This window comes from Salvelinus fontinalis, chromosome 6 (genome assembly GCF_029448725.1).
Source record: "Salvelinus fontinalis isolate EN_2023a chromosome 6, ASM2944872v1, whole genome shotgun sequence".
Lineage (NCBI taxonomy): Eukaryota > Metazoa > Chordata > Actinopteri > Salmoniformes > Salmonidae > Salvelinus > Salvelinus fontinalis.
Genome location: NC_074670.1, coordinates 33,693,246 through 33,699,863, shown reverse-complemented (window position 1 = coordinate 33,699,863; position 6,618 = coordinate 33,693,246).

The window sequence follows — 6,618 nt, the reverse complement described above, 5'->3', positions numbered from 1 at the left end:
CTATTTTGTAAATGACATCACCGAAGTCGAGGATTGGTAGGATGGTCAGTTTTACAAGGGTATGTTTGGCAGCATGAGTAAAGGATGCTTTGTTGCGGAATAGGAAGCCAATTCTAGATTTGACTTTGGATTGGAGATGTTTGATGTGGGTCTGGAAGGAGAGTTTACAGTCTAACCAGACACCTAGGTATTTGTAGTTGTCCACATATTCTAAGTCAGAGCCGTCCAAAGTAGTGATGTTGGACAGGCGGGCCGGAGCAGGCAGCGATCGGTTGAAGAGCATGCATTTGGTTTTACTTGTATTTAAGAGCAGTTGGAGGCCACGGAAGGAGAGTTGTATGGCATTGAAGCTCGCCTGGAGGGTTGTTAACACAGTGTCAAAAGAAGGGCCAGAAGTATACAGAATAGTGTCGTCTGCGTAGAGGTGGATCAGAGAATCACCAGCAGCAAGAGCGACATCATTGATGTAAACAGAGAAGAGAGTCGGTCCAAGAATTGAACCCTGTGGCACCCCCATAGAGACTGCCAGAGGCCCGGACAACAGACCCTCCGATTTGACACACTGAACTCTATCAGAGAAGTAGTTGGTGAACCAGGCGAGGCAATCATTAGAGAAACCAAGGCTGTCGAGTCTGCCAATGAGGATGTGGTGATTGACAGAGTCAAAAGCCTTGGCCAGGTCAATGAATACGGCTGCACAGTATTGTTTCCTATCGATGGCGGTTACGATATCGTTTATGACCTTGAGCGTGGCTGAGGTGCACCCATGACCAGCTCTGAAACCAGATTGCATAGCGGAGAAGGTGTGGTGTGATTCGAAATGGTCGGTAATCTGTTTGTTGACTTGGCTTTCGAAGACCTTAGAAAGGCAGGGTAGGATAGATATAGGTCTGTAGCAGTTAGGGTCAAGGGTGTCCCCCCCTTTGAAGAGGGGGATAACCGCAGCTGCTTTCCAATCTTTGGGGATCTCAGACGACACGAAAGAGAGGTTGAAGAGGCTAGTAATAGGGGTGGCAACAATTTCAGCAGATAGTTTTAGAAAGAAAGGGTCCAGATTATCTAGCCCGGCTGATTTGTAAGGGTCCAGATTTTGCAGCTCATTAAGAACATCAGCTGACTGTATTTGGGAGAAAGAGAAATGGGGAAGGCTTGGGCGAGTAGCAGAGGGGAGGGCAGTGCTGTTATCCCGGGTAGGGGTAGCCAGGTGGAAAGCATGGCCAGCCGTAGAAAAATGCTTATTGAAATTCTCAATTATAGTGGATTTGTCGGTGGTGACAGTGTTTCCTATCTTCAGGGCGGTTGGAAGCTGGGAGGAGGTGTTCTTATTCTCCATGGACTTTACGGTGTCCCAGAACTTTTTTGAATTTGTGTTGCAGGAAGCAAATTTCTGCTTGAAAAAGCTAGCCTTGGCTGTTCTAACTGCCTGTGTATATTGGTTTCTGGCTTCCCTGAAAAGTTGCATATCACGGGGGCTGTTCGATGCTAATGCAGAACGCCATAGGATGTTTTTCTGTTGGTTAAGGGCAGTCAGGTCAGGAGAGAACCAAGGGCTATATCTGTTCCTGGTTCTAAATTTCTTGAATGGGGCATGCTTATTCAAGATGGTGAGGAAGGCATTTTTAAAAAATGACCAGGCATCCTCTACTGACGGGATGAGATCAATATCCTTCCAGGATACCCCGGCCAGGTCAATTAGGAAGGCCTGCTCGCTGAAGTGTTTCAGGGAGCGTTTGACAGTGATGAGTGGAGGTCGTTTGACCGCTGACCCATTACGGATGCAGGCAATGAGGCAGTGATCGCTGAGATCTTGGTTAAAAACAGCAGAGGTGTATTTGGAGGGCAAGTTTGTTAGGATGATATCTATGAGGGTACCCGTGTTTACGGAATTGGGGTGGTACCTGGTAGGTTCATTAATAATTTGTGTGAGATTGAGGGCATCAAGCTTAGATTGTAGGGTGGCTGGGGTGTTGAGCATGTTCAAATTTAGGTCGCCTAGCAGCACGAGCTCTGAAGATAGATGGGGGGCAATCAGTTCACATATAGTGTCCAGAGCACAGCTGGGGGCAGAGGGTGGTCTATAGCAGGCGGCAACGGTGAGAGACTTGTTTTTAGAGAGGTGGATTTTTAAAAGTAGAAGTTCAAATTGTTTGGGAACAGACCTGGATAGTATAACAGAACTCTGCAGGCAGTCTTTGCAGTAGATTGCAACACCGCCCCCTTTGGCCGTTCTATCTTGTCTGAAAATATTGTAATTGGGGATAAAAATGTCTGAATTTTTGGTGGTCTTTCTAAGCCAGGATTCAGACACGGCTAATACATCCGGGTTGGTAGAGTGTGCTAAAGCAGTGAACAAAACAAACTTAGGGAGGAGGCTCCTAATGTTAACATGCATGAAGCCAAGGCTATTACGGTTACAGAAGTCATCAAAAGAGAGCGCCTGGGGAATAGGAGTGGAGCCAGGTACTGCAGGGCCTGGATTCACCTCTACATCACCAGAGGAACAGAGGAGAAGTAGGATAATAGTACGGCTAAAAGCTATGAGAATTGGTCGCCTAGAGCTACCAGAGCAGAGAGTAAAAGGAAGTTTCTGGGGGCGATAAAATAGTTTAAAGGAATAATGTACAGACAAAGGTATGGTAGGATGTGAATACAGTGGAGGTAAACCTAGGTATTGAGTGATGATGAGAGAGATCTTGTCTCTAGAAACATCATTGAAACCAGGTGATGTCATCGCATATGTGGGTGGTGGAACTGCAGGGTTGGATATGGTATAGAGAGCAGGGCTAGAATCTCTACAGTGAAATAAGCCAATAAACACTAACCAGAACAGCAATGGACAAGGCATATTTACATTAAGGAGAGGCAAGCTTAATCGAGTGATAAATAAGGGTCCAGTGAGTAGAGGTTGGTTGGGGTCGTGGCGATCCAGACAGCTGGCCGGGTATATGGCTATCGGTAGCAGCATAGGATGGAGGTCTGTTTGTAGATACCTCGTGCGTTTCCGTCGGTAGGTTCCGTGTAGTGGGGTTTTGTTCAGATAGCAGCCGATAAGACAGCTAACGATTAGCGGGCCTCAGATGAGCGTTCAGGTAACGCCGGGACGGAGGTGCCGGTTGGATAAATCCCTCGGGCAGATAACGTCGGCAGTCAGTCGTGAAGGCCCGGTGGGGTTCCGTATCTGCAGCAGCAACAAAGAAGCGGGTCCGGATGGTGATGGAACTCCTCAGCTGGCTAGCTCCAGCATGATTTGAGTTAGCTCCGGGGTCGACGTAAGCCAATAGTCACACGGTATGCAGCTAGCTAGCTGCGAAATCAAGGTGCAAAATAGAGGCTGAGGCTGCGGTTGGAATCCGGGGAAACTGAGAGAAAAAAAGTCCCGGAATGCTCCGGTCCGAGTCGCGTTGCACTAAAGTGCCGGTAGATTATCGAGCTAGAGGAATAGCTGATGACCGCAAAAACGTGGGCAGCTGAAACACCAACGCTAGCCAGCAAACCGGCTAATTTCGGGGCAGCTACAGATTAGCTTCTGGCTAGCTATCGGAGTAGCTTCTGGATTAGCTTTCAGGCTAGCTTCTGAATTAGCCCCTGGCTATCTTCCACGATGGATTTTCAGATTGAGGTGAATAGTACTTATTGTAATTGGTGAAGCGGGTTGCAGGAAAGCTTTTGCAGGAAAGCTTTTGTAGTTGAGTTCTTGGATAATAAAATAAATAAAAGATATGTGAAGAAAAGGTGTAAATATATATATATACAGGACACGACACGACAACACGGAAAAATACGTCTGAACTGCTAAGCTACCTTGGCTATAAACCAGTGATGGCTATTTAACAATCTGATGGCCTTGAGGAACAAGCTGTTTTTCAGTCCCTCGGTCCCAGCTTTGCTGCACCTGTACTGACCTCGCCTTCTGGATGATATCGGGGTGAACAGGCAGTGGCTGGGGTGGTTGTTGTCCTTAATGATCTTTTTGGCCTTCCTGAGACATTGGGTGCTGTAGGTGTCCTGGAGGGCAGGTAGTTTGCCCCCGGTGATGCGTTGGGCAGACCGCACCACCCTCTAGAGACCCCTGCGGTTGCGGGCAGTGTAGTAGCTGTACCAGGCAGTGATACAGCCCGACAGGATGCTCTCAATTGTGCACCTGTAAAAGTTTGTCCCGTTGTCCCGTCGATGTGGATAGCGGGGTGCTCCCTCTGCTTTTCCACAATCAGCTCCTAGGGTGAGACGTTATTTCCTGGCACCACACTCCCAGGGCCCTCACCTTCTCCCTGTAGGCTGTCTCGTCATTGTTGGTAATCAGGCCTACTACTGTTGTTTCGTCTGCAAACTTGATGATTTATTTGGAGACGTGCATGGTCACGCAGTCATGGGTGAACAGGGAGTAGAGGAGGGGGCTGAGCATGCATCCTTGTGGGGCCCCAGTGTTGAGGATCAGCGAAGTGGAGGTGTTATTTCCAACCTTCACCACCTGGGGGCGGCCCGTCAGGAAGTCCAGGACCCAGTTGCACAGGGCGGGGTTCAGACCCAGGGCCTCGAGCTTAATGATGAGCTTGGAGGGTACTATGGTGTTGAATGTTGAGCTATAGTCAATGAACAGCATTCTTACATAGGTATTCTTCTTGTCCAGATGGCATAGGGCAGTGTGCAGTGCGATGGCGATTGCGTCATCTCTGGATCTATTGGGGAGGTAAGCAAATTGAAGTGGGTCTAGGGTGTCAGGTAAGGTAGAGGTGATATGTTCCTTGACTAGTCTCTTTAAGCAATTCATGATGACAGAAGTGCGTGCTACGGGGCGATCGTCATTTATTTCAGTTACCTTTGCTTTCTTGGATACAGGAACAATGGTGGACATCTTGAAGCATGTGGGGACAGCAGACTGGGATAGGGAACGATTGAATATGTCCATAGACACAGTGAAGTTCTTTGAGAACTGTCATAGTATTGGCTTGAGGGGGAATATACACGGCTATGACTATAACCGAAGAGAATTCTCTTGGGAGGTAATACGATCGTCATTTGATTGTGAGGTATTCTAGGTTTTGTGAACAAAAATATTTGAGTTCCTGTATTTTCTCACAATCAACCCATTAGTAGTTAATCATGAAACATACACCCCCGCCCTTCTTCCTGGAAATATATTTATCTCTGTCTGCACGATAAACTGAGAACCCAACTGGCTGTACGGACTCAGACAGTATATCCCGAGAGAGCCATGTTTCCGTGAAACAGAGTATGTTATAATCCCCGATGTCTCTCTGGAAGGAAATCCTCGCCCTGAGCTCGTCAACTTTATTATCCAGTGACTGAACATTAGCGAGTAATATACTCCGAAGCGGTGGGTGGTGTGTGTGCCTACTGAGTTGGACTAGACGTCCACCCCGAGCACCTCTCCTCCGCCGGCGGTGTTTTGGGTCAGCCTCTGGAATCAGTTCAATTGCCCTGGGGGGTACAAACAAAGGAGCCGATTCAGGAAAGTCGTATTCATGGTCGTAATGCTGGTAAAACTGTTGAGTTACTGTCACTTTAACATCTAAACGTTCTTCCCGGCTGCATGTAAAAACACAAAAACTTCTCTGGGCTAATAATGTAAGAATTAATGCAGAAAAATCAAAATACTGCAAAGTTTCCTAAGAGCTATAAGCACGGCAGCCCTATCTGTTGGCACCAAGTAGGCTTGGTTTTTGCTAAGGTGTGTACAGGGGTGGCGGATGGGTGTAATCCCATGACTCTGCATCAGAAAGCTGTGTGTTTGATCCCAGTGGTGACATTTATATATATTTTTTTTTGTTTGAATCCCCTCCAAAACCGTTACCCAAAATACAGAAACTCCCAAGTGATTCCATACATTGAAGCAAGTTCAGTGGAGTTTGCCCTCTCCTATCACATTTGAGGTAAGACCCAGATGCAGACAACGTCGAATTAACAACAGTTTATTAATCCAACAGGGGGAGGCAAAAGTCAGATCAAGGGCAGGCAGGGTTCAGTAATATGATATGTGGGGCAAAGGTACAGGATGGCAGGCAGGCTCAGGGTCAGGGCAGGCAGAAAAGGTCAAAACTGGGAGAACTAGAAAACAGGAACAATCAAGAGACAGGAACAGAGGGAAAAAATACTGGTAGGCTTGACGAAACAAATAAACTGGCAACAGACAAACAGAGCACACAGGTATATATACACAGGGGCTAATGGGGAAGATGGGAGACACCTGGAGGGGGGTAGAGACAATCACAAAAACAGGTGAAACAGATCAGGGTGTGACAGTAACCCCCCCAGGGGTGCCAACCTACCTGGGTGCATACCTGGTTGACCGGGGTGTCTCCGTTGGAAATCTGTGATGAGGCCTGGGTCCAGAATGTCCCTGTCGTGGACCCAGCACCTCTCCTCCGTGCGATAACCCTTCCAGTCAACCAGGTACTGGAACCCCCTGCCCCGAGGTCGAACCTTCAGGAGACGCCTCACAGTGTATGCCGGTTGGCTGTCGATGAGACGGGGAAAACGGGTGGGCTTGGAAACAGGAGGCAAAGGACTGTGAGTCATGTGTTTAACTCGGGACACATGAAAGGTGGGATGTATACTAAGGGTACGGGGCAACAGAAGAAAAACAGCAGAGGGGCTAAT